Source organism: Astyanax mexicanus, chromosome 18 (assembly GCF_023375975.1).
Source record: "Astyanax mexicanus isolate ESR-SI-001 chromosome 18, AstMex3_surface, whole genome shotgun sequence".
NCBI classification, from domain to species: domain Eukaryota; kingdom Metazoa; phylum Chordata; class Actinopteri; order Characiformes; family Acestrorhamphidae; genus Astyanax; species Astyanax mexicanus.
Genome location: NC_064425.1, coordinates 31,465,001 through 31,490,619, shown reverse-complemented (window position 1 = coordinate 31,490,619; position 25,619 = coordinate 31,465,001). Strand labels below are relative to the sequence as shown.

The 25,619-nt window shown below is 36.9% G+C and overlaps 28 non-coding genes across 28 annotated transcripts; all 28 read right to left on the bottom strand.

Annotated features, from left to right (window-relative positions):
- Positions 1-21: 21 nt before the first annotated feature.
- LOC125784115 (5S ribosomal RNA) lies at positions 22-140 on the bottom strand. The gene has a single exon (XR_007426836.1). It is a non-coding gene; the product is annotated as a 5S ribosomal RNA (ribosomal RNA).
- An 803-nt stretch (positions 141-943) lies between these two features.
- LOC125783094 (5S ribosomal RNA) lies at positions 944-1,062 on the bottom strand. The gene has a single exon (XR_007425828.1). It is a non-coding gene; the product is annotated as a 5S ribosomal RNA (ribosomal RNA).
- An 805-nt stretch (positions 1,063-1,867) lies between these two features.
- LOC125783829 (5S ribosomal RNA) lies at positions 1,868-1,986 on the bottom strand. Its single transcript, XR_007426549.1, has one exon. It is a non-coding gene; the product is annotated as a 5S ribosomal RNA (ribosomal RNA).
- Positions 1,987-2,777: 791 nt separating this feature from the next.
- On the bottom strand, positions 2,778-2,896 carry LOC125783077 (5S ribosomal RNA). The gene has a single exon (XR_007425811.1). It is a non-coding gene; the product is annotated as a 5S ribosomal RNA (ribosomal RNA).
- An 804-nt stretch (positions 2,897-3,700) lies between these two features.
- Positions 3,701-3,819, bottom strand: LOC125784114 (5S ribosomal RNA). The gene has a single exon (XR_007426835.1). It is a non-coding gene; the product is annotated as a 5S ribosomal RNA (ribosomal RNA).
- Positions 3,820-4,622: 803 nt separating this feature from the next.
- LOC125784113 (5S ribosomal RNA) lies at positions 4,623-4,741 on the bottom strand. Its single transcript, XR_007426834.1, has one exon. It is a non-coding gene; the product is annotated as a 5S ribosomal RNA (ribosomal RNA).
- Positions 4,742-5,545: 804 nt separating this feature from the next.
- Positions 5,546-5,664, bottom strand: LOC125784112 (5S ribosomal RNA). Its single transcript, XR_007426833.1, has one exon. It is a non-coding gene; the product is annotated as a 5S ribosomal RNA (ribosomal RNA).
- An 803-nt stretch (positions 5,665-6,467) lies between these two features.
- LOC125784111 (5S ribosomal RNA) lies at positions 6,468-6,586 on the bottom strand. Its single transcript, XR_007426832.1, has one exon. It is a non-coding gene; the product is annotated as a 5S ribosomal RNA (ribosomal RNA).
- Positions 6,587-7,390: 804 nt separating this feature from the next.
- LOC125783264 (5S ribosomal RNA) lies at positions 7,391-7,509 on the bottom strand. Its single transcript, XR_007425998.1, has one exon. It is a non-coding gene; the product is annotated as a 5S ribosomal RNA (ribosomal RNA).
- An 804-nt stretch (positions 7,510-8,313) lies between these two features.
- Positions 8,314-8,432, bottom strand: LOC125783021 (5S ribosomal RNA). The gene has a single exon (XR_007425757.1). It is a non-coding gene; the product is annotated as a 5S ribosomal RNA (ribosomal RNA).
- Positions 8,433-9,227: 795 nt separating this feature from the next.
- Positions 9,228-9,346, bottom strand: LOC125783076 (5S ribosomal RNA). The gene has a single exon (XR_007425810.1). It is a non-coding gene; the product is annotated as a 5S ribosomal RNA (ribosomal RNA).
- An 807-nt stretch (positions 9,347-10,153) lies between these two features.
- Positions 10,154-10,272, bottom strand: LOC125784109 (5S ribosomal RNA). Its single transcript, XR_007426830.1, has one exon. It is a non-coding gene; the product is annotated as a 5S ribosomal RNA (ribosomal RNA).
- An 802-nt stretch (positions 10,273-11,074) lies between these two features.
- LOC125784108 (5S ribosomal RNA) lies at positions 11,075-11,193 on the bottom strand. Its single transcript, XR_007426829.1, has one exon. It is a non-coding gene; the product is annotated as a 5S ribosomal RNA (ribosomal RNA).
- An 803-nt stretch (positions 11,194-11,996) lies between these two features.
- Positions 11,997-12,115, bottom strand: LOC125783002 (5S ribosomal RNA). Its single transcript, XR_007425738.1, has one exon. It is a non-coding gene; the product is annotated as a 5S ribosomal RNA (ribosomal RNA).
- An 803-nt stretch (positions 12,116-12,918) lies between these two features.
- Positions 12,919-13,037, bottom strand: LOC125784107 (5S ribosomal RNA). Its single transcript, XR_007426828.1, has one exon. It is a non-coding gene; the product is annotated as a 5S ribosomal RNA (ribosomal RNA).
- An 801-nt stretch (positions 13,038-13,838) lies between these two features.
- LOC125784106 (5S ribosomal RNA) lies at positions 13,839-13,957 on the bottom strand. Its single transcript, XR_007426827.1, has one exon. It is a non-coding gene; the product is annotated as a 5S ribosomal RNA (ribosomal RNA).
- Positions 13,958-14,760: 803 nt separating this feature from the next.
- Positions 14,761-14,879, bottom strand: LOC125784105 (5S ribosomal RNA). Its single transcript, XR_007426826.1, has one exon. It is a non-coding gene; the product is annotated as a 5S ribosomal RNA (ribosomal RNA).
- Positions 14,880-15,682: 803 nt separating this feature from the next.
- Positions 15,683-15,801, bottom strand: LOC125784104 (5S ribosomal RNA). The gene has a single exon (XR_007426825.1). It is a non-coding gene; the product is annotated as a 5S ribosomal RNA (ribosomal RNA).
- An 804-nt stretch (positions 15,802-16,605) lies between these two features.
- On the bottom strand, positions 16,606-16,724 carry LOC125784103 (5S ribosomal RNA). Its single transcript, XR_007426824.1, has one exon. It is a non-coding gene; the product is annotated as a 5S ribosomal RNA (ribosomal RNA).
- An 807-nt stretch (positions 16,725-17,531) lies between these two features.
- LOC125784102 (5S ribosomal RNA) lies at positions 17,532-17,650 on the bottom strand. The gene has a single exon (XR_007426823.1). It is a non-coding gene; the product is annotated as a 5S ribosomal RNA (ribosomal RNA).
- An 807-nt stretch (positions 17,651-18,457) lies between these two features.
- LOC125784101 (5S ribosomal RNA) lies at positions 18,458-18,576 on the bottom strand. Its single transcript, XR_007426822.1, has one exon. It is a non-coding gene; the product is annotated as a 5S ribosomal RNA (ribosomal RNA).
- Positions 18,577-19,379: 803 nt separating this feature from the next.
- LOC125784100 (5S ribosomal RNA) lies at positions 19,380-19,498 on the bottom strand. The gene has a single exon (XR_007426821.1). It is a non-coding gene; the product is annotated as a 5S ribosomal RNA (ribosomal RNA).
- An 811-nt stretch (positions 19,499-20,309) lies between these two features.
- Positions 20,310-20,428, bottom strand: LOC125784098 (5S ribosomal RNA). The gene has a single exon (XR_007426819.1). It is a non-coding gene; the product is annotated as a 5S ribosomal RNA (ribosomal RNA).
- Positions 20,429-21,238: 810 nt separating this feature from the next.
- LOC125784097 (5S ribosomal RNA) lies at positions 21,239-21,357 on the bottom strand. Its single transcript, XR_007426818.1, has one exon. It is a non-coding gene; the product is annotated as a 5S ribosomal RNA (ribosomal RNA).
- An 809-nt stretch (positions 21,358-22,166) lies between these two features.
- Positions 22,167-22,285, bottom strand: LOC125784096 (5S ribosomal RNA). Its single transcript, XR_007426817.1, has one exon. It is a non-coding gene; the product is annotated as a 5S ribosomal RNA (ribosomal RNA).
- An 810-nt stretch (positions 22,286-23,095) lies between these two features.
- Positions 23,096-23,214, bottom strand: LOC125784095 (5S ribosomal RNA). The gene has a single exon (XR_007426816.1). It is a non-coding gene; the product is annotated as a 5S ribosomal RNA (ribosomal RNA).
- Positions 23,215-24,019: 805 nt separating this feature from the next.
- On the bottom strand, positions 24,020-24,138 carry LOC125784094 (5S ribosomal RNA). Its single transcript, XR_007426815.1, has one exon. It is a non-coding gene; the product is annotated as a 5S ribosomal RNA (ribosomal RNA).
- Positions 24,139-24,941: 803 nt separating this feature from the next.
- On the bottom strand, positions 24,942-25,060 carry LOC125784093 (5S ribosomal RNA). The gene has a single exon (XR_007426814.1). It is a non-coding gene; the product is annotated as a 5S ribosomal RNA (ribosomal RNA).
- Positions 25,061-25,619: the final 559 nt, after the last annotated feature.

The window sequence follows — 25,619 nt, the reverse complement described above, 5'->3', positions numbered from 1 at the left end:
AAAATAAAGGAGAGATGGAAAAGCTTACAGCACCTGGTATTCCCAGGCGGTCTCCCATCCAAGTACTAACCAGGCCCGACCCTGCTTAGCTTCCGAGATCAGACGAGATCGGGCGTTCTCAGGGTGGTATGGCCGTAAGCGATAGATCAACTCCCAACAAGCCTATTTATAAGTCACTCACAGACCTGAGTCTTTTCACTGTCATTTACTGCTCTTGACAAAAGTAAAGCAGCTCTACGGACTAATACAAAGATCTTGCCTCAAAATAAAAGCTCCTTTTAACTTTCACTACAAAAGTAACCAAAGAAAAAAAGACAAAAACTCCCTATATGTCTTAATTTTTATCTCTTCATTTTTTTTGTTCAATTTTCTTGCTCTACGTTTCTTACTCAATGGAATGGAAGCTTCAGATTAGGCCCAATAAAAAAAAAGCCCAATTAAAAAAAAATCATATTTACAAAGAATATTCTGAGAAATAAATAAATAAAATCATACACACACATTAAAGTATACTTGGCATACATTTACAGAAAGGCCCTGTGTCCTACAGAAGGTGCCTTTTTAATTTTTTTCACCCCTGCCATCCAAACAGCCTGAGTCCACGGCACACTTGATCCAGGTAATTAAGACCTTCAGGATCACGTGAACATTCTAGACTCAGGTGTGTTAAATCTGAGATCTTTAGCGTGGTAGAGCCCCAGGAACAGGAGTCAGTCGCCCTGTACCTATGTTAAGAAAATAAAAAATAATGCATTTTTTCTTCATTTATTAGCATGAAGAAACAATATCCTCCTTCAGAAAAATGAAATAACTTTTAAGTGAGTATTTAATCTGTATATGGTTTACTGTAAGTGTTTTATATGAAGAGTAAACACAGTGTAGCCTTGTAAAAATTTGTGACATCATGGACTGGACGGAGTAAAAAATAAAGGAAAGATGGAAAAGCTTACAGCACCTGGTATTCCCAGGCGGTCTCCCATCCAAGTACTAACCAGGCCCGACCCTGCTTAGCTTCCGAAATCAGACGAGATCGGGCGTTCTCAGGGTGGTATGGCCGTAAGCGAAAGATCAACTCCCAACAAGCCTATTTATAAGTCACTCACAGACCTGAGTCTTTTCACTGTCATTTACTGCTCTTGACAAAAGTAAAGCAGCTCTACGGACTAATACAAAGATCTTGCCTCAAAATAAAAGCTCCTTTTAACTTTCACTACAAAAAGTAACCAAAGAAAAAAAGACAAAAACTCCCTATATGTCTTAATTTTTATCTCTTCATTTTTTTTTGTTCAATTTTCTTGCTCTAAGTTTCTTACTCAATGGAATGGAAGCTTCAGATTAGGCCCAATAAAAAAAAAGCCCAATTAAAAAAAAATCATATTTACAAAGAGTATTCTGAGAAATAAATAAATAAAATCATACACACACATTAAAGTATACTTGGCATACATTTACAGAAAGGCCCTGTGTCCTACAGAAGGTGCCTTTTTAATTTTTTTCACCCCTGCCATCCAAACAGCCTGAGTCCGCGGCACACTTGATCCAGGTAATTAAGACCTTCAGGATCACGTGAACATTCTAGACTCAGGTGTGTTAAATCTGAGATCTTTAGCGTGGTAGAGCCCCAGGAACAGGAGTCAGTCGCCCTGTACCTATGTTAAGAAAATAAAAAATAATGCATTTTTTCTTTATTTATTAGCATGAAGAAACAATATCCTCCTTCAGAAAAATGAAAGAACTTTTAAGTGAGTATTTAATCTGTATATGGTTTACTGTAAGTGTTTTATATGAAGAGTAAACACAGTGTAGCCTTTTAAAAATTTGTGAAATCATGGACTGAACGGAGTAAAAAATAAAGGAAAGATGGAAAAGCTTACAGCACCTGGTATTCCCAGGCGGTCTCCCATCCAAGTACTAACCAGGCCCGACCCTGCTTAGCTTCCGAGATCAGACGAGATCGGGTGTTCTCAGGGTGGTATGGCCGTAAGCGAAAGATCAACTCCCAACAAGCCTATTTATAAGTCACTCACAGACCTGAGTCTTTTCACTGTCATTTACTGCTCTTGACAAAAGTAAAGCAGCTCTACGGACTAATACAAAGATCTTGCCTCAAAATAAAAGCTCCTTTTAACTTTCACTACAAAAAGTAACCAAAGAAAAAAAGACAAAAACTGCCTATATGTCTTAATTTTTATCTCTTCATTTTTTTTGTTCAATTTTCTTGCTCTACGTTTCTTACTCAATGGAATGGAAGCTTCAGATTAGGCCCAATAAAAAAAAGCCCAATTAAAAAAAATCATATTTACAAAGAATATTCTGAGAAATAAATAAATAAAATCATACACACACATTAAAGTATACTTGGCATACATTTACAGAAAGGCCCAAGGTGCCTTTTTAATTTTTTTCACCCCTGCCATCCAAACAGCCTGAGTCCGCGGCACACTTGATCCAGGTAATTAAGACCTTCAGGATACACGTGAACATTCTAGACTCAGGTGTGTTAAATCTGAAATCTTTAGCGTGGTAGAGCCCCATGAACAGGAGTCAGTCGCCCTGTACCTATGTTAAGAAAATAAAAGATAATGCATTTTTTCTTTATTTATTAGCATGAAGAAACAATATCCTCCTTCAAAAAAATGAAAGAACTTTTAAGTGAGTATTTAATCTGTATATGGTTTACTGTAAGTGTTTTATATGAAGAGTAAACACAGTGTAGCCTTGTAAAAATTTGTGACATCATGGACTGAACGGAGTAAAAAATAAAGGAAAGATGGAAAAGCTTACAGCACCTGGTATTCCCAGGCGGTCTCCCATCCAAGTACTAACCAGGCCCGACCCTGCTTAGCTTCCGAGATCAGACGAGATCGGGCGTTCTCAGGGTGGTATGGTCGTAAGCGAAAGATCAACTCCCAACAAGCCTATTTATAAGTCACTCACAGACCTGAGTCTTTTCACTGTCATTTACTGCTCTTGACAAAAGTAAAGCAGCTCTACGGACTAATACAAAGATCTTGCCTCAAAATAAAAGCTCCTTTTAACTTTCACTACAAAAAGTAACCAAAGAAAAAAAGACAAAAACTCCCTATATGTCTTAATTTTTATCTCTTCATTTTTTTTGTTCAATTTTCTTGCTCTACGTTTCTTACTCAATGGAATGGAAGCTTCAGATTAGGCCCAATAAAAAAAAAGCCCAATTAAAAAAAAATCATATTTACAAAGAATATTCTGAGAAATAAATAAATAAAATCATACACACACATTAAAGTATACTTGGCATACATTTACAGAAAGGCCCTGTGTCCTACAGAAGGTGCCTTTTTAAATTTTTTCACCCCTGCCATCCAAACAGCCTGAGTCCGCGGCACACTTGATCCAGGTAATTAAGACCTTCAGGATCACGTGAACATTCTAGACTCAGGTGTGTTAAATCTGAAATCTTTAGCGTGGTAGAGCCCCAGGAACAGGAGTCAGTCGCCCTGTACCTATGTTAAGAAAATAAAAAATAATGCATTTTTTCTTTATTTATTAGCATGAAGAAACAATATCCTCCTTCAGAAAAATGAAAGAACTTTTAAGTGAGTATTTAATCTGTATATGGTTTACTGTAAGTGTTTTATATGAAGAGTAAACACAGTGTAGCCTTGTAAAAAATTGTGACATCATGGACTGAACGGAGTAAAAAATAAAGGAAAGATGGAAAAGCTTACAGCACCTGGTATTCCCAGGCGGTCTCCCATCCAAGTACTAACCAGGCCCGACCCTGCTTAGCTTCCGAGATCAGACGAGATCGGGCGTTCTCAGGGTGGTATGGCCGTAAGCGAAAGATCAACTCCCAACAAGCCTATTTATAAGTCACTCACAGACCTGAGTCTTTTCACTGTCATTTACTGCTCTTGACAAAAGTAAAGCAGCTCTACGGACTAATACAAAGATCTTGCCTCAAAATAAAAGCTCCTTTTAACTTTCACTACAAAAAGTAACCAAAGAAAAAAAGACAAAAACTCCCTATATGTCTTAATTTTTATCTCTTCATTTTTTTGTTCAATTTTCTTGCTTTACGTTTCTTACTCAATGGAATGGAAGCTTCAGATTAGGCCCAATAAAAAAAAGCCCAATTAAAAAAAAAATCATATTTACAAAGAATATTCTGAGAAATAAATAAATAAAATCATACACACACATTAAAGTATACTTGGCATACATTTACAGAAAGGCCCTGTGTCCTACAGAAGGTGCCTTTTTAAATTTTTTCACCCCTGCCATCCAAACAGCCTGAGTCCGCGGCACACTTGATCCAGGTAATTAAGACCTTCAGGATCACGTGAACATTCTAGACTCAGGTGTGTTAAATCTGAAATCTTTAGCGTGGTAGAGCCCCAGGAACAGGAGTCAGTCGCCCTGTACCTATGTTAAGAAAATAAAAAATAATGCATTTTTTCTTTATTTATTAGCATGAAGAAACAATATCCTCCTTCAGAAAAATGAAAGAACTTTTAAGTGAGTATTTAATCTGTATATGGTTTACTGTAAGTGTTTTATATGAAGAGTAAACACAGTGTAGCCTTGTAAAAAATTGTGACATCATGGACTGAACGGAGTAAAAAATAAAGGAAAGATGGAAAAGCTTACAGCACCTGGTATTCCCAGGCGGTCTCCCATCCAAGTACTAACCAGGCCCGACCCTGCTTAGCTTCCGAGATCAGACGAGATCGGGCGTTCTCAGGGTGGTATGGCCGTAAGCGAAAGATCAACTCCCAACAAGCCTATTCATAAGTCACTCACAGACCTGAGTCTTTTCACTGTCATTTACTGCTCTTGACAAAAGTAAAGCAGCTCTACGGACTAATACAAAGATCTTGCCTCAAAATAAAAGCTCCTTTTAACTTTCACTACAAAAAGTAACCAAAGAAAAAAAGACAAAAACTCCCTATATGTCTTAATTTTTATCTCTTCATTTTTTTGTTCAATTTTCTTGCTTTACGTTTCTTACTCAATGGAATGGAAGCTTCAGATTAGGCCCAATAAAAAAAAAGCCCAATTAAAAAAAAAATCATATTTACAAAGAATATTCTGAGAAATAAATAAATAAAATCATACACACACATTAAAGTATACTTGGCATACATTTACAGAAAGGCCCTGTGTCCTACAGAAGGTGCCTTTTTAAATTTTTTCACCCCTGCCATCCAAACAGCCTGAGTCCGCGGCACACTTGATCCAGGTAATTAAGACCTTCAGGATCACGTGAACATTCTAGACTCAGGTGTGTTAAATCTGAAATCTTTAGCGTGGTAGAGCCCCAGGAACAGGAGTCAGTCGCCCTGTACCTATGTTAAGAAAATAAAAAATAATGCATTTTTTCTTTATTTATTAGCATGAAGAAACAATATCCTCCTTCAGAAAAATGAAAGAACTTTTAAGTGAGTATTTAATCTGTATATGGTTTACTGTAAGTGTTTTATATGAAGAGTAAACACAGTGTAGCCTTGTAAAAAATTGTGACATCATGGACTGAACGGAGTAAAAAATAAAGGAAAGATGGAAAAGCTTACAGCACCTGGTATTCCCAGGCGGTCTCCCATCCAAGTACTAACCAGGCCCGACCCTGCTTAGCTTCCGAGATCAGACGAGATCGGGCGTTCTCAGGGTGGTATGGCCGTAAGCGAAAGATCAACTCCCAACAAGCCTATTCATAAGTCACTCACAGACCTGAGTCTTTTCACTGTCATTTACTGCTCTTGACAAAAGTAAAGCAGCTCTACGGACTAATACAAAGATCTTGCCTCAAAATAAAAGCTCCTTTTAACTTTCACTACAAAAAGTAACCAAAGAAAAAAAGACAAAAACTCCCTATATGTCTTAATTTTTATCTCTTCATTTTTTTGTTCAATTTTCTTGCTTTACGTTTCTTACTCAATGGAATGGAAGCTTCAGATTAGGCCCAATAAAAAAAAGCCCAATTAAAAAAAAAATCATATTTACAAAGAATATTCTGAGAAATAAATAAATAAAATCATACACACACATTAAAGTATACTTGGCATACATTTACAGAAAGGCCCTGTGTCCTACAGAAGGTGCCTTTTTAATTTTTTTCACCCCTGCCATCCAAACAGCCTGAGTCCGCGGCACACTTGATCCAGGTAATTAAGACCTTCAGGATCACGTGAACATTCTAGACTCAGGTGTGTTAAATCTGAAATCTTTAGCGTGGTAGATCCCCAGGAACAGGAGTCAGTCGCCCTGTACCTATGTTAAGAAAATAAAAAATAATGCATTTTTTCTTTATTTATTAGCATGAAGAAACAATATCCTCCTTCAGAAAAATGAAAGAACTTTTAAGTGAGTATTTAATCTGTATATGGTTTACTGTAAGTGTTTTATATGAAGAGTAAACACAGTGTAGCCTTGTAAAAAATTGTGACATCATGGACTGAACGGAGTAAAAAATAAAGGAAAGATGGAAAAGCTTACAGCACCTGGTATTCCCAGGCGGTCTCCCATCCAAGTACTAACCAGGCCCGACCCTGCTTAGCTTCCGAGATCAGACGAGATCGGGCGTTCTCAGGGTGGTATGGCCGTAAGCGAAAGATCAGCTCCCAACAAGCCTATTTATAAGTCACTCACAGACCTGAGTCTTTTCACTGTCATTTACTGCTCTTGACAAAAGTAAAGCAGCTCTACGGACTAATACAAAGATCTTGCCTCAAAATAAAAGCTCCTTTTAACTTTCACTACAAAAAGTAACCAAAGAAAAAAAGACAAAAACTCCCTATATGTCTTAATTTTTATCTCTTCATTTTTTTGTTCAATTTTCTTGCTTTACGTTTCTTACTCAATGGAATGGAAGCTTCAGATTAGGCCCAATAAAAAAAAGCCCAATTAAAAAAAAAATCATATTTACAAAGAATATTCTGAGAAATAAATAAATAAAATCATACACACACATTAAAGTATACTTGGCATACATTTACAGAAAGGCCCTGTGTCCTACAGAAGGTGCCTTTTTAATTTTTTTCACCCCTGCCATCCAAACAGCCTGAGTCCGCGGCACACTTGATCCAGGTAATTAAGACCTTCAGGATCACGTGAACATTCTAGACTCAGGTGTGTTAAATCTGAAATCTTTAGCGTGGTAGAGCCCCAGGAACAGAAGTCAGTCGCCCTGTACCTATGTTAAGAAAATAAAAAATAATGCATTTTGTTCTTTATTTATTAGCATGAAGAAACAATATCCTCCTTCAGAAAAATGAAAGAACTTTTAAGTGAGTACTTAATCTGTATATGGTTTACTGTAAGTGTTTTATATGAAGAGTAAACACAGTGTAGCCTTGTAAAAATTTGTGACATCATGGACTGAACGGAGTAAAAAATAAAGGAAAGATGGAAAAGTTTACAGCACCTGGTATTCCCAGGCGGTCTCCCATCCAAGTACTAACCAGGCCCGACCCTGCGTAGCTTCCGAGATCAGACGAGATCGGGCGTTCTCAGGATGGTATGGCCGTAAGCGAAAGATCAACTCCCAACAAGCCTATTTATAAGTCACTCACAGACCTGAGTCTTTTCACTGTCATTTACTGCTCTTGACAAAAGTAAAGCAGCTCTACGGACTAATACAAAGATCTTGCCTCAAAATAAAAGCTCCTTTTAACTTTCACTACAAAAAGTAACCAAAGAAAAAAAGACAAAAACTCCCTATATGTCTTAATTTTTATCTCTTCATTTTTTTTTTCAATTTTCTTGCTCTACGTTTCTTACTCAATGGAATGGAAGCTTCAGATTAGGCCCAATAAAAAAAGCCCAATTAAAAAAAAATCATATTTACAAAGAATATTCTGAGAAATAAATAAATAAAATCATACACACACATTAAAGTATACTTGGCATACATTTACAGAAAGGCCCTGTGTCCTACAGAAGGTGCCTTTTTAATTTTTTTCACCCCTGCCATCCAAACAGCCTGAGTCCGAGGCACACTTGATCCAGGTAATTAAGACCTTCAGGATCACGTGAACATTCTAGACTCAGGTGTGTTAAATCTGAAATCTTTAGCGTGGTAGAGCCCCAGGAACAGGAGTCAGTCGCCCTGTACCTATACGTTAAGAAAATAAAAAAGAATGCATTTTTTTCTTTATTTATTAGCATGAAGAAACAATATCCTCCTTCAGAAAAATGAAAGAACTTTTAAGTGAGTATTTAATCTGTATATGATTTACTGTAAGTGTTTTATATGAAGAGTAAACACAGTGTAGCCTTGTAAAAAATTGTGACATCATGGACTGAACGGAGTAAAAAATAAAGGAAAGATGGAAAAGCTTACAGCACCTGGTATTCCCAGGCGGTCTCCCATACAAGTACTAACCAGGCCCGACCCTGCTTAGCTTCCGAGATCAGACGAGATCGGGCGTTCTCAGGGTGGTATGGCCGTAAGCGAAAGATCAACTCCCAACAAGCCTATTTATAAGTCACTCACAGACCTGAGTCTTTTCACTGTCATTTACTGCTCTTGACAAAAGTAAAGCAGCTCTACGGACTAATACAAAGATCTTGCCTCAAAATAAAAGCTCCTTTTAACTTTCACTACAAAAAGTAACCAAAGAAAAAAAGACAAAAACTCCCTATATGTCTTAATTTTTATCTCTTCATTTTTTTTTTCAATTTTCTTGCTCTACGTTTCTTACTCAATGGAATGGAAGCTTCAGATTAGGCCCAGTAAAAAAAAAAAGCCCAATTAAAAAAAAAATCATATTTACAAAGAATATTCTGAGAAATAAATAAATAAAATCATACACACACATTAAAGTATACTTGGCATACATTTACAGAAAGGCCCAAGGTGCCTTTTTAATTTTTTTCACCCCTGCCATCCAAACAGCCTGAGTCCGCGGCACACTTGATCCAGGTAATTAAGACCTTCAGGATACACGTGAACATTCTAGACTTAGGTGTGTTAAATCTGAAATCTTTAGCGTGGTAGAGCCCCATGAACAGGAGTCAGTCGCCCTGTACCTATGTTAAGAAAATAAAAAATAATGCATTTTTTCTTTATTTATTAGCATGAAGAAACAATATCCTCCTTCAAAAAAATGAAAGAACTTTTAAGTGAGTATTTAATCTGTATATGGTTTACTGTAAGTGTTTGATATGAAGAGTAAACACAGTGTAGCCTTGTAAAAATTTGTGACATCATGGACTGAACGGAGTAAAAAATAAAGGAAAGATGGAAAAGCTTACAGCACCTGGTATTCCCAGGCGGTCTCCCATCCAAGTACTAACCAGGCCCGACCCTGCTTAGCTTCCGAGATCAGACGAGATCGGGCGTTCTCAGGGTGGTATGGTCGTAAGCGAAACATCAACTCCCAACAAGCCTATTTATAAGTCACTCACAGACCTGAGTCTTTTCACTGTCATTTACTGCTCTTGACAAAAGTAAAGCAGCTCTACGGACTAATACAAAGATCTTGCCTCAAAATAAAAGCTCCTTTTAACTTTCACTACAAAAAGTAACCAAAGAAAAAAAGACAAAAACTCCCTATATGTCTTAATTTTTATCTCTTCATTTTTTTTGTTCAATTTTCTTGCTCTACGTTTCTTACTCAATGGAATGGAAGCTTCAGATTAGGCCCAATAAAAAAAAAGCCCAATTAAAAAAAAATCATATTTACAAAGAATATTCTGAGAAATAAATAAATAAAATCATACACACACATTAAAGTATACTTGGCATACATTTACAGAAAGGCCCTGTGTCCTACAGAAGGTGCCTTTTTAATTTTTTTCACCCCTGCCATCCAAACAGCCTGAGTCCGCGGCACACTTGATCCAGGTAATTAAGACCTTCAGGATCACGTGAACATTCTAGACTCAGGTTTGTTAAATCTGAAATCTTTAGCGTGGTAGAGCCCCAGGAACAGGAGTGAGCCGCCCTGTACCTATACGTTAAGAAAATAAAAAATAATGCATTTTTTTCTTTATTTATTAGCATGAAGAAACAATATCCTGCTTCAGAAAAATGAAAGAACTTTTAAGTGAGTATTTAATCTGTATATGGTTTACTGTAAGTGTTTTATATGAAGAGTAAACACAGTGTAGCCTTGTAAAAAATTGTGACATCATGGACTGAACGGAGTAAAAAATAAAGGAAAGATGGAAAAGCTTACAGCACCTGGTATTCCCAGGCGGTCTCCCATCCAAGTACTAACCAGGCCCGACCCTGCTTAGCTTCCGAGATCAGACGAGATCGGGCGTTCTCAGGGTGGTATGGCCGTAAGCGAAAGATCAACTCCCAACAAGCCTATTTATAAGTCACTCACAGACCTGAGTCTTTTTACTGTCATTTACTGCTCTTGACAAAAGTAAAGCAGCTCTACGGACTAATACAAAGATCTTGCCTCAAAATAAAAGCTCCTTTTAACTTTCACTACAAAAAGTAACCAAAGAAAAAAAGACAAAAACTCCCTATATGTCTTAATTTTTATCTCTTCATTTTTTTTTGTTCAATTTTCTTGCTCTACGTTTCTTACTCAATGGAATGGAAGCTTCAGATTAGGCCCAATAAAAAAAGCCCAATTAAAAAAAATCATATTTACAAAGAATATTCTGAGAAATAAATAAATAAAATCATACACACACATTAAAGTATACTTGGCATACATTTACAGAAAGGCCCTGTGTCCTACAGAAGGTGCCTTTTTAAATTTTTTCACCCCTGCCATCCAAACAGCCTGAGTCCGCGGCACACTTGATCCAGGTAATTAAGACCTTCAGGATCACGTGAACATTCTAGACTCAGGTGTGTTAAATCTGAAATCTTTAGCGTGGTAGAGCCCCAGGAACAGGAGTCAGTCGCCCTGTACCTATGTTAAGAAAATAAAAAATAATGCATTTTTTCTTTATTTATTAGCATGAAGAAACAATATCCTCCTTCAGAAAAATGAAAGAACTTTTAAGTGAGTATTTAATCTGTATATGGTTTACTGTAAGTGTTTTATATGAAGAGTAAACACAGTGTAGCCTTGTAAAAAATTGTGACATCATGGACTGAACGGAGTAAAAAATAAAGGAAAGATGGAAAAGCTTACAGCACCTGGTATTCCCAGGCGGTCTCCCATCCAAGTACTAACCAGGCCCGACCCTGCTTAGCTTCCGAGATCAGACGAGATCGGGCGTTCTCAGGGTGGTATGGCCGTAAGCGAAAGATCAACTCCCAACAAGCCTATTTATAAGTCACTCACAGACCTGAGTCTTTTCACTGTCATTTACTGCTCTTGACAAAAGTAAAGCAGCTCTACGGACTAATACAAAGATCTTGCCTCAAAATAAAAGCTCCTTTTAACTTTCACTACAAAAAGTAACCAAAGAAAAAAAGACAAAAACTCCCTATATGTCTTAATTTTTATCTCTTCATTTTTTTGTTCAATTTTCTTGCTTTACGTTTCTTACTCAATGGAATGGAAGCTTCAGATTAGGCCCAATAAAAAAAAGCCCAATTAAAAAAAAAATCATATTTACAAAGAATATTCTGAGAAATAAATAAATAAAATCATACACACACATTAAAGTATACTTGGCATACATTTACAGAAAGGCCCTGTGTCCTACAGAAGGTGCCTTTTTAAATTTTTTCACCCCTGCCATCCAAACAGCCTGAGTCCGCGGCACACTTGATCCAGGTAATTAAGACCTTCAGGATCACGTGAACATTCTAGACTCAGGTGTGTTAAATCTGAAATCTTTAGCGTGGTAGAGCCCCAGGAACAGGAGTCAGTCGCCCTGTACCTATGTTAAGAAAATAAAAAATAATGCATTTTTTCTTTATTTATTAGCATGAAGAAACAATATCCTCCTTCAGAAAAATGAAAGAACTTTTAAGTGAGTATTTAATCTGTATATGGTTTACTGTAAGTGTTTTATATGAAGAGTAAACACAGTGTAGCCTTGTAAAAATTTGTGACATCATGGACTGAACGGAGTAAAAAATAAAGGAAAGATGGAAAAGCTTACAGCACCTGGTATTCCCAGGCGGTCTCCCATCCAAGTACTAACCAGGCCCGACCCTGCTTAGCTTCCGAGATCAGACGAGATCGGGCGTTCTCAGGGTGGTATCGCCGTAAGCGAAAGATCAACTCCCAACAAGCCTATTTATAAGTCACTCACAGACCTGAGTCTTTTCACTGTCATTTACTGCTCTTGACAAAAGTAAAGCAGCTCTACGGACTAATACAAAGATCTTGCCTCAAAATAAAAGCTCCTTTTAACTTTCACTACAAAAAGTAACCAAAGAAAAAAAGACAAAAACTCCCTATATGTCTTAATTTTTATCTCTTCATTTTTTTGTTCAATTTTCTTGCTTTACGTTTCTTACTCAATGGAATGGAAGCTTCAGATTAGGCCCAATAAAAAAAAGCCCAATTAAAAAAAAAATCATATTTACAAAGAATATTCTGAGAAATAAATAAATAAAATCATACACACACATTAAAGTATACTTGGCATACATTTACAGAAAGGCCCTGTGTCCTACAGAAGGTGCCTTTTTAATTTTTTTCACCCCTGCCATCCAAACAGCCTGAGTCCGCGGCACACTTGATCCAGGTAATTAAGACCTTCAGGATCACGTGAACATTCTAGACTCAGGTGTGTTAAATCTGAAATCTTTAGCGTGGTAGAGCCCCAGGAACAGGAGTCAGTCGCCCTGTACCTATGTTAAGAAAATAAAAAATAATGCATTTTTTCTTTATTTATTAGCATGAAGAAACAATATCCTCCTTCAGAAAAATGAAAGAACTTTTAAGTGAGTATTTAATCTGTATATGGTTTACTGTAAGTGTTTTATATGAAGAGTAAACACAGTGTAGCCTTTTAAAAAATTGTGACATCATGGACTGAACGGAGTAAAAAATAAAGGAAAGATGGAAAAGCTTACAGCACCTGGTATTCCCAGGCGGTCTCCCATCCAAGTACTAACCAGGCCCGACCCTGCTTAGCTTCCGAGATCAGACGAGATCGGGCGTTCTCAGGGTGGTATGGCCGTAAGCGAAAGATCAACTCCCAACAAGCCTATTTATAAGTCACTCACAGACCTGAGTCTTTTCACTCTCATTTACTGCTCTTGACAAAAGTAAAGCAGCTCTACGGACTAATACAAAGATCTTGCCTCAAAATAAAAGCTCCTTTTAACTTTCACTACAAAAAGTAACCAAAGAAAAAAAGACAAAAACTCCCTATATGTCTTAATTTTTATCTCTTCATTTTTTTTGTTCAATTTTCTTGCTCTACGTTTCTTACTCAATGGAATGGAAGCTTCAGATTAGGCCCAATAAAAAAGCCCAATTAAAAAAAAATCATATTTACAAAGAATATTCTGAGAAATAAATAAAAAAAATCATACACACACATTAAAGTATACTTGGCATACATTTACAGAAAGGCCCTGTGTCCTACAGAAGGTGCCTTTTTAAATTTTTTCACCCCTGCCATCCAAACAGCCTGAGTCCGCGGCACACTTGATCCAGGTAATTAAGACCTTCAGGATCACGTGAACATTCTAGACTCAGGTGTGTTAAATCTGAAATCTTTAGCGTGGTAGAGCCCCAGGAACAGGAGTCAGTCGCCCTGTACCTATGTTAAGAAAATAAAAAATAATGCATTTTTTCTTTATTTATTAGCATGAAGAAACAATATCCTCCTTCAGAAAAATGAAAGAACTTTTAAGTGAGTATTTAATCTGTATATGGTTTACTGTAAGTGTTTTATATGAAGAGTAAACACAGTGTAGCCTTGTAAAAAATTGTGACATCATGGACTGAACGGAGTAAAAAATAAAGGAAAGATGGAAAAGCTTACAGCACCTGGTATTCCCAGGCGGTCTCCCATCCAAGTACTAACCAGGCCCGACCCTGCTTAGCTTCCGAGATCAGACGAGATCGGGCGTTCTCAGGGTGGTATGGCCGTAAGCGAAAGATCAACTCCCAACAAGCCTATTTATAAGTCACTCACAGACCTGAGTCTTTTCACTGTCATTTACTGCTCTTGACAAAAGTAAAGCAGCTCTACGGACTAATACAAAGATCTTGCCTCAAAATAAAAGCTCCTTTTAACTTTCACTACAAAAAATAACCAAAGAAAAAATGACAAAAAATCCCTATATGTCTTAATTTTTATCTCTTCATTTTTTTTGTTCAATTTTCTTGCTCTACGTTTCTTACTCAATGGAATGGAAGCTTCAGATTAGGCCCAATAAAAAAAAGCCCAATTAAAAAAAAATCATATTTACAAAGAATATTCTGAGAAATAAATAAATAAAATCATACACACACATTAAAGTATACTTGGCATACATTTACAGAAAGGCCCTGTGTCCTACAGAAGGTGCCTTTTTAATTTTTTTCACCCCTGCCATCCAAACAGCCTGAGTCCGCGGCACACTTGATCCAGGTAATTAAGACCTTCAGGATCACGTGAACATTCTAGACTCAGGTGTGTTAAATCTGAAATCTTTAGCGTGGTAGAGCCCCAGGAACAGGAGTCAGTCGCCCTGTACCTATGTTAAGAAAATAAAAAATAATGCATTTTTTCTTTATTTATTAGCATGAAGAAACAATATCCTCCTTCAGAAAAATGAAATAACTTTTAAGTGAGTATTTAATCTGTATATGGTTTACTGTAAGTGTTTTATATGAAGAGTAAACACAGTGTAGCCTTGTAAAAATTTGTGACATCATGGACTGAACGGAGTAAAAAATAAAGGAAAGATGGAAAAGCTTACAGCACCTGGTATTCCCAGGCGGTCTCCCATCCAAGTACTAACCAGGCCCGACCCTGCTTAGCTTCCGAGATCAGACGAGATCGGGCGTTCTCAGGGTGGTATGGCCGTAAGCGAAAGATCAACTCCCAACAAGCCTATTTATAAGTCACTCACAGACCTGAGTCTTTTCACTGTCATTTACTGCTCTTGACAAAAGTAAAGCAGCTCTACGGACTAATACAAAGATCTTGCCTCAAAATAAAAGCTCCTTTTAACTTTCACTACAAAAAGTAACCAAAGAAAAAAAGACAAAAACTCCCTATATGTCTTAATTTTTATCTCTTCATTTTTTTTGTTCAATTTTCTTGCTCTACGTTTCTTACTCAATGGAATGGAAGCTTCAGATTAGGCCCAATAAAAAAAAAGCCCAATTAAAAAAAATCATATTTACAAAGAGTATTCTGAGAAATAAATAAATAAAATCATACACACACATTAAAGTATACTTGGCATACATTTACAGAAAGGCCCTGTGTCCTACAGAAGGTGCCTTTTTAATTTTTTTCACCCCTGCCATCCAAACAGCCTGAGTCCGCGGCACACTTGATCCAGGTAATTAAGACCTTCAGGATCACGTGAACATTCTAGACTCAGGTGTGTTAAATCTGAAATCTTTAGCGTGGTAGAGCCCCAGGAACAGGAGTCAGTCGCCCTGTACCTATGTTAAGAAAATAAAAAATAATGCATTTTTTCTTTATTTATTAGCATGAAGAAACAATATCCTCCTTCAGAAAAATGAAATAACTTTTAAGTGAGTATTTAATCTGTATATGGTTTACTGTAAGTGTTTTATATGAAGAGTAAACACAGTGTAGCCTTGTAAAAATTTGTGACATCATGGACTGAACGGAGTAAAAAATAAAGGAAAGATGGAAAAGCTTACAGCACCTGGTATTCCCAGGCGGTCTCCCATCCAAGTACTAACCAGGCCCGACCCTGCTTAGCTTCCGAGATCAGACGAGATCGGGCGTTCTCAGGGTGGTATGGCCGTAAGCGAAAGATCAACTCCCAACAAGCCTATTTATAAGTCACTCACAGACCTGAGTCTTTTCACTGTCATTTACTGCTCTTGACAAAAGTAAAGCAGCTCTACGGACTAATACAAAGATCTTGCCTCAAAATAAAAGCTCCTTTTAACTTTCACTACAAAAAGTAACCAAAGAAAAAAAGACAAAAACTCTCTATATGTCTTAATTTTTATCTCTTCATTTTTTTGTTCAATTTTCTTGCTCTACGTTTCTTAATCAATGGAATGGAAGCTTCAGATTAGGCCCAATAAAAAAAAAGCCCAATTTAAAAAAAAATCATATTTACAAAGAATATTCTGAGAAATAAATAAATAAAATCATACACACACATTAAAGTATACTTGGCATACATTTACAGAAAGGCCCTGTGTCCTACAGAAGGTGCCTTTTTAAATTTTTTCACCCCTGCCATCCAAACAGCCTGAGTCCGCGGCACACTTGATCCAGGTAATTAAGACCTTCAGGATCACGTGAACATTCTAGACTCAGGTGTGTTAAATCTGAAATCTTTAGCGTGGTAGAGCCCCAGGAACAGGAGTCAGTCGCCCTGTACCTATGTTAAGAAAATAAAAAATAATGCATTTTTTCTTTATTTATTAGCATGAAGAAACAATATCCTCCTTCAGAAAAATGAAAGAACTTTTAAGTGAGTATTTAATCTGTATATGGTTTACTGTAAGTGTTTTATATGAAGAGTAAACACAGTGTAGCCTTGTAAAAAATTGTGACATCATGGACTGAACGGAGTAAAAAATAAAGGAAAGATGGAAAAGCTTACAGCACCTGGTATTCCCAGGCGGTCTCCCATCCAAGTACTAACCAGGCCCGACCCTGCTTAGCTTCCGAGATCAGACGAGATCGGGCGTTCTCAGGGTGGTATGGCCGTAAGCGAAAGATCAACTCCCAACAAGCCTATTCATAAGTCACTCACAGACCTGAGTCTTTTCACTGTCATTTACTGCTCTTGACAAAAGTAAAGCAGCTCTACGGACTAATACAAAGATCTTGCCTCAAAATAAAAGCTCCTTTTAACTTTCACTACAAAAAGTAACCAAAGAAAAAAAGACAAAAACTCCCTATATGTCTTAATTTTTATCTCTTCATTTTTTTGTTCAATTTTCTTGCTCTACGTTTCTTAATCAATGGAATGGAAGCTTCAGATTAGGCCCAATAAAAAAAAAGCCCAATTTAAAAAAAAAATCATATTTACAAAGAATATTCTGAGAAATAAATAAATAAAATCATACACACACATTAAAGTATACTTGGCATACATTTACAGAAAGGCCCTGTGTCCTACAGAAGGTGCCTTTTTAAATTTTTTCACCCCTGCCATCCAAACAGCCTGAGTCCGCGGCACACTTGATCCAGGTAATTAAGACCTTCAGGATCACGTGAACATTCTAGACTCAGGTGTGTTAAATCTGAAATCTTTAGCGTGGTAGAGCCCCAGGAACAGGAGTGAGCCGCCCTGTACCTATACGTTAAGAAAATAAAAAATAATGCATTTTTTTTCTTTATTTATTAGCATGAAGAAACAATATCCTCCTTCAGAAAAATGAAATAACTTTTAAGTGAGTATTTAATCTGTATATGGTTTACTGTAAGTGTTTTATATGAAGAGTAAACACAGTGTAGCCTTGTAAAAAATTGACATCATGGACTGAACGGAGTAAAAAATAAAGGAAAGATGGAAAAGCTTACAGCACCTGGTATTCCCAGGCGGTCTCCCATCCAAGTACTAACCAGGCCCGACCCTGCTTAGCTTCCGAGATCAGACGAGATCGGGCGTTCTCAGGGTGGTATGGCCGTAAGCGAAAGATCAGCTCCCAACAAGCCTATTTATAAGTCACTCACAGACCTGAGTCTTTTCACTGTCATTTACTGCTCTTGACAAAAGTAAAGCAGCTCTACGGACTAATACAAAGATCTTGCCTCAAAATAAAAGCTCCTTTTAACTTTCACTACAAAAAGTAACCAAAGAAAAAAAGACAAAAACTCCCTATATGTCTTAATTTTTTTCTCTTCATTTTTTTTTGTTCAATTTTCTTGCTCTACGTTTCTTACTCAATGGAATGGACGCTTCAGATTAGGCCCAATAAAAAAGCCCAATTAAAAAAAAAATCATATTTACAAAGAATATTCTGAGAAATAAATAAATAAAATCATACACACACATTAAAGTATACTTGGCATACATTTACAGAAAGGCCCTGTGTCCTACAGAAGGTGCCTTTTTAATTTTTTTCACCCCTGCCATCCAAACAGCCTGAGTCCGCGGTACACTTGATCCAGGTAATTAAGACCTTCAGGATCACGTGAACATTCTAGACTCAGGTGTGTTAAATCTGAAATCTTTAGCGTGGTAGAGCCCCAGGAATAGGAGTGAGCCGCCCTGTACCTATACGTTAAGAAAATAAAAAATAATGCATTTTTTTCTTTATTTATTAGCATGAAGAAACAATATCCTCCTTCAGAAAAATGAAAGAACTTTTAAGTGAGTATTTAATCTGTATATGGTTTACTGTAAGTGTTTTATATGAAGAGTAAACACAGTGTAGCCTTGTAAAAAATTGTGACATCATGGACTGAACGGAGTAAAAAAATAAAGGAAAGATGGAAAAGCTTACAGCACCTGGTATTCCCAGGCGGTCTCCCATCCAAGTACTAACCAGGCCCGACCCTGCTTAGCTTCCGAGATCAGACGAGATCGGGCGTTCTCAGGGTGGTATGGCCGTAAGCGAAAGATCAACTCCCAACAAGCCTATTTATAAGTCACTCACAGACCTGAGTCTTTTCACTGTCATTTACTGCTCTTGACAAAAGTAAAGCAGCTACGGACTAATACAAAGATCTTGCCTCAAAATAAAAGCTCCTTTTAACTTTCACTACAAAAAGTAACCAAAGAAAAAAAGACAAAAACTCCCTATATGTCTTAATTTTTATCTCTTCATTTTTTTGTTCAATTTTCTTGCTCTACGTTTCTTAATCAATGGAATGGAAGCTTCAGATTAGGCCCAATAAAAAAAAAGCCCAATTTAAAAAAAAATCATATTTACAAAGAATATTCTGAGAAATAAATAAATAAAATCATACACACACATTAAAGTATACTTGGCATACATTTACAGAAAGGCCCTGTGTCCTACAGAACGTGCCTTTTTAATTTTTTTCACCCCTGCCATCCAAACAGCCTGAGTCCGCGGCACACTTGATCCAGGTAATTAAGACCTTCAGGATCACGTGAACATTCTAGACTCAGGTGTGTTAAATCTGAAATCTTTAGCGTGGTAGAGCCCCAGGAACAGAAGTCAGTCGCCCTGTACCTATGTTAAGAAAATAAAAAATAATGCATTTTGTTCTTTATTTATTAGCATGAAGAAACAATATCCTCCTTCAGAAAAATGAAAGAACTTTTAAGTGAGTACTTAATCTGTATATGGTTTACTGTAAGTGTTTTATATGAAGAGTAAACACAGTGTAGCCTTGTAAAAAATTGTGACATCATGGACTGAACGGAGTAAAAAATAAAGGAAAGATGGAAAAGCTTACAGCACCTGGTATTCCCAGGCGGTCTCCCATCCAAGTACTAACCAGGCCCGACCCTGCTTAGCTTCCGAGATCAGACGAGATCGGGCGTTCTCAGGGTGGTATGGCCGTAAGCGAAAGATCAACTCCCAACAAGCCTATTTATAAGTCACTCACAGACCTGAGTCTTTTCACTGTCATTTACTGCTCTTGACAAAAGTAAAGCAGCTCTACGGACTAATACAAAGATCTTGCCTCAAAATAAAAGCTCCTTTTAACTTTCACTACAAAAAGTAACCAAAGAAAAAAAGACAAAAACTCCCTATATGTCTTAATTTTTATCTCTTCATTTTTTTTTTGTTCAATTTACTTGCTCTACGTTTCCTACTCAATGGAATGGAAGCTTCAGATTAGGCCCAATAAAAAAAAAAGCCCAATTAAAAAAAAAATCATATTTACAAAGAATATTCTGAGAAATAAATAAATAAAATCATACACACACATTAAAGTATACTTGGCATACATTTACAGAAAGGCCCTGTGTCCTACAGAAGGTGCCTTTTTAATTTTTTTCACCCCTGCCATCCAAACAGCCTGAGTCCGCGGCACACTTGATCCAGGTAATTAAGACCTTCAGGATCACGTGAACATTCTAGACTCAGGTGTGTTAAATCTGAAATCTTTAGCGTGGTAGAGCCCCAGGAACAGGAGTGAGCCGCCCTGTACCTATACGTTAAGAAAATAAAAAATAATGCATTTTTTTCTTTATTTATTAGCATGAAGAAACAATATCCTCCTTCAGAAAAATGAAAGAACTTTTAAGTGAGTATTTAATCTGTATATGGTTTACTGTAAGTGTTTTATATGAAGAGTAAACACAGTGTAGCCTTGTAAAAAATTGTGACATCATGGACTGAACGGAGTAAAAAATAAAGGAAAGATGGAAAAGCTTACAGCACCTGGTATTCCCAGGCGGTCTCCCATCCAAGTACTAACCAGGCCCGACCCTGCTTAGCTTCCGAGATCAGACGAGATCGGGCGTTCTCAGGGTGGTATGGCCGTAAGCGAAAGATCAACTCCCAACAAGCCTATTTATAAGTCACTCACAGACCTGAGTCTTTTCACTGTCATTTACTGCTCTTGACAAAAGTAAAGCAGCTCTACGGACTAATACAAAGATCTTGCCTCAAAATAAAAGCTCCTTTTAACTTTCACTACAAAAAGTAACCAAAGAAAAAAAGACAAAAACTCCCTATATGTCTTAATTTTTATCTCTTCATTTTTTTTTGTTCAATTTACTTGCTCTACGTTTCTTACTCAATGGAATGGAAGCTTCAGATTAGGCCCAATAAAAAAAAAAGCCCAATTAAAAAAAAAATCATATTTACAAAGAATATTCTGAGAAATAAATAAATAAAATCATACACACACATTAAAGTATACTTGGCATACATTTACAGAAAGGCCCTGTGTCCTACAGAAGGTGCCTTTTTAATTTTTTTCACCCCTGCCATCCAAACAGCCTGAGTCCGCGGCACACTTGATCCAGGTAATTAAGACCTTCAGGATCACGTGAACATTCTAGACTCAGGTGTGTTAAATCTGAAATCTTTAGCGTGGTAGAGCCCCAGGAACAGGAGTGAGCCGCCCTGTACCTATACGTTAAGAAAATAAAAAAGAATGCATTTTTTTCTTTATTTATTAGCATGAAGAAACAATATCCTCCTTCAGAAAAATGAAAGAACTTTTAAGTGAGTATTTAATCTGTATATGATTTACTGTAAGTGTTTTATATGAAGAGTAAACACAGTGTAGCCTTGTAAAAAATTGTGACATCATGGACTGAACGGAGTAAAAAATAAAGGAAAGATGGAAAAGCTTACAGCACCTGGTATTCCCAGGCGGTCTCCCATCCAAGTACTAACCAGGCCCGACCCTGCTTAGCTTCCGAGATCAGACGAGATCGGGCGTTCTCAGGGTGGTATGGCCGTAAGCGAAAGATCAACTCCCAACAAGCCTATTTATAAGTCACTCACAGACCTGAGTCTTTTCACTGTCATTTACTGCTCTTGACAAAAGTAAAGCAGCTCTACGGACTAATACAAAGATCTTGCCTCAAAATAAAAGCTCCTTTTAACTTTCACTACAAAAAGTAACCAAAGAAAAAAATACAAAAACTCCCTATATGTCTTAATTTTTATCTCTTCATTTTTTTTTGTTCAATTTACTTGCTCTACGTTTCTTACTCAATGGAATGGAAGCTTCAGATTAGGCCCAATAAAAAAAAAGCCCAATTAAAAAAAAAATCATATTTACAAAGAATATTCTGAGAAATAAATAAATAAAATCATACACACACATTAAAGTATACTTGGCATACATTTACAGAAAGGCCCTGTGTCCTACAGAAGGTGCCTTTTTAATTTTTTTCACCCCTGCCATCCAAACAGCCTGAGTCCGAGGCACACTTGATCCAGGTAATTAAGACCTTCAGGATCACGTGAATATTCTAGACTCAGGTGTGTTAAATCTGAAATCTTTAGCGTGGTAGAGCCCCAGGAACAGGAGTGAGCCGCCCTGTACCTATACGTTAAGAAAATAAAAAATAATGCATTTTTTTCTTTATTTATTAGCATGAAGAAACAATATCCTCCTTCAGAAAAATGAAAGAACTTTTAAGTGAGTATTTAATCTGTATATGGTTTACTGTAAGTGTTTTATATGAAGAGTAAACACAGTGGAGCCTTGTAAAAAATTGTGACATCATGGACTGAACGGATTAAAAAATAAAGGAAAGATGGAAAAGCTTACAGCACCTGGTATTCCCAGGCGGTCTCCCATCCAAGTACTAACCAGGCCCGACCCTGCTTAGCTTCCGAGATCAGACGAGATCGGGCGTTCTCAGGGTGGTATGGCCGTAAGCGAAAGATCAACTCCCAACAAGCCTATTTATAAGTCACTCACAGACCTGAGTCTTTTCACTGTCATTTACTGCTCTTGACAAAAGTAAAGCAGCTCTACGGACTAATACAAAGATCTTGCCTCAAAATAAAAGCTCCTTTTAACTTTCACTACAAAAAGTAACCAAAGAAAAAAAGACAAAAACTCCCTATATGTCTTAATTTTTATCTCTTCATTTTTTTTTGTTCAATTTACTTGCTCTACGTTTCTTACTCAATGGAATGGAAGCTTCAGATTAGGCCCAATAAAAAAAAAGCCCAATTAAAAAAAAAATCATATTTACAAAGAATATTCTGAGAAATAAATAAATAAAATCATACACACACATTAAAGTATACTTGGCATACATTTACAGAAAGGCCCTGTGTCCTACAGAAGGTGCCTTTTTAATTTTTTTCACCCCTGCCATCCAAACAGCCTGAGTCCGCGGCACACTTGATCCAGGTAATTAAGACCTTCAGGATCACGTGAACATTCTAGACTCAGGTGTGTTAAATCTGAAATCTTTAGCGTGGTAGAGCCCCAGGAACAGGAGTGAGCCGCCCTGTACCTATACGTTAAGAAAATAAAAAAATAATGCATTTTTTTCTTTATTTATTAGCATGAAGAAACAATATCCTCCTTCAGAAAAATGAAAGAACTTTTAAGTGAGTATTTAATCTGTATATGGTTTACTGTAAGTGTTTTATATGAAGAGTAAACACAGTGTAGCCTTGTAAAAAATTGTGACATCATGGACTGAACGGAGTAAAAAATAAAGGAAAGATGGAAAAGCTTACAGCACCTGGTATTCCCAGGCGGTCTCCCATCCAAGTACTAACCAGGCCCGACCCTGCTTAGCTTCCGAGATCAGACGAGATCGGGCGTTCTCAGGGTGGTATGGCCGTAAGCGAAAGATCAACTCCCAACAAGCCTATTTATAAGTCACTCACAGACCTGAGTCTTTTCACTGTCATTTACTGCTCTTGACAAAAGTAAAGCAGCTACGGACTAATACAAAGATCTTGCCTCAAAATAAAAGCTCCTTTTAACTTTCACTACAAAAAGTAACCAAAGAAAAAAAGACAAAAACTCCCTATATGTCTTAATTTTTATCTCTTCATTTTTTTGTTCAATTTTCTTGCTCTACGTTTCTTAATCAATGGAATGGAAGCTTCAGATTAGGCCCAATAAAAAAAAAGCCCAATTTAAAAAAAAATCATATTTACAAAGAATATTCTGAGAAATAAATAAATAAAATCATACACACACATTAAAGTATACTTGGCATACATTTACAGAAAGGCCCTGTGTCCTACAGAAGGTGCCTTTTTAATTTTTTTCACCCCTGCCATCCAAACAGCCTGAGTCCGCGGCACACTTGATCCAGGTAATTAAGACCTTCAGGATCACGTGAACATTCTAGACTCAGGTGTGTTAAATCTGAAATCTTTAGCGTGGTAGAGCCCCAGGAACAGGAGTGAGCCGCCCTGTACCTATACGTTAAGAAAATAAAAAAGAATGCATTTTTTTCTTTATTTATTAGCATGAAGAAACAATATCCTCCTTCAGAAAAATGAAAGAACTTTTAAGTGAGTATTTAATCTGTGTATGGTTTACTGTAAGTGTTTTATATGAAGAGTAAACACAGTGTAGCCTTGTAAAAAATTGTGACATCATGGACTGAACGGAGTAAAAAATAAAGGAAAGATGGAAAAGCTTACAGCACCTGGTATTCCCAGGCGGTCTCCCATCCAAGTACTAACCAGGCCCGACCCTGCTTAGCTTCCGAGATCAGACGAGATCGGGCGTTCTCAGGGTGGTATGGCCGTAAGCGAAAGATCAACTCCCAACAAGCCTATTTATAAGTCATTCACAGACCTGAGTCTTTTCACTGTCATTTACTGCTCTTGACAAAAGTAAAGCAGCTCTACGGACTAATACAAAGATCTTGCCTCAAAATAAAAGCTCCTTTTAACTTTCACTACAAAAAGTAACCAAAGAAAAAAAGACAAAAACTCCCTATATGTCTTAATTTTTATCTCTTCATTTTTTTGTTCAATTTTCTTGCTTTACGTTTCTTACTCAATGGAATGGAAGCTTCAGATTAGGCCCAATAAAAAAAAGCCCAATTAAAAAAAAAATCATATTTACAAAGAATATTCTGAGAAATAAATAAATAAAATCATACACACACATTAAAGTATACTTGGCATACATTTACAGAAAGGCCCTGTGTCCTACAGAAGGTGCCTTTTTAAATTTTTTCACCCCTGCCATCCAAACAGCCTGAGTCCGCGGCACACTTGATCCAGGTAATTAAGACCTTCAGGATCACGTGAACATTCTAGACTCAGGTGTGTTAAATCTGAAATCTTTAGCGTGGTAGAGCCCCATGAACAGGAGTCAGTCGCCCTGTACCTATGTTAAGAAAATAAAAAATAATGCATTTTTTCTTTATTTATTAGCATGAAGAAACAATATCCTCCTTCAGAAAAATGAAAGAACTTTTAAGTGAGTATTTAATCTGTATATGGTTTACTGTAAGTGTTTTATATGAAGAGTAAACACAGTGTAGCCTTGTAAAAAATTGTGACATCATGGACTGAACGGAGTAAAAAATAAAGGAAAGATGGAAAAGCTTACAGCACCTGGTATTCCCAGGCGGTCTCCCATCCAAGTACTAACCAGGCCCGACCCTGCTTAGCTTCCGAGATCAGACGAGATCGGGCGTTCTCAGGGTGGTATGGCCGTAAGCGAAAGATTAACTCCCAACAAGCCTATTTATAAGTCACTCTGAGTCTTTTCACTGTCATTTACTGCTCTTGACAAAAGTAAAGCAGCTCTACGGACTAATACAAAGATCTTGCCTCAAAACAAAAGCTCCTTTTAACTTTCACTACAAAAAGTAACCAAAGAAAAAAATACAAAAACTCCCTATATGTCTTAATTTTTATCTCTTCATTTTTTTTGTTCAATTTACTTGCTCTACGTTTCTTACTCAATGGAATGGAAGCTTCAGATTAGGCCCAATAAAAAAAAAGCCCAATTAAAAAAAAAATCATATTTACACAGAATATTCTGAGAAATAAATAAATAAAATCATACACACACATTAAAGTATACTTGGCATACATTTACAGAAAGGCCCTGTGTCCTACAGAAGGTGCCTTTTTAATTTTTTTCACCCCTGCCATCCAAACAGCCTGAGTCCGCGGCACACTTGATCCAGGTAATTAAGACCTTCAGGATCACGTGAACATTCTAGACTCAGGTGTGTTAAATCTGAAATCTTTAGCGTGGTAGAGCCCCAGGAA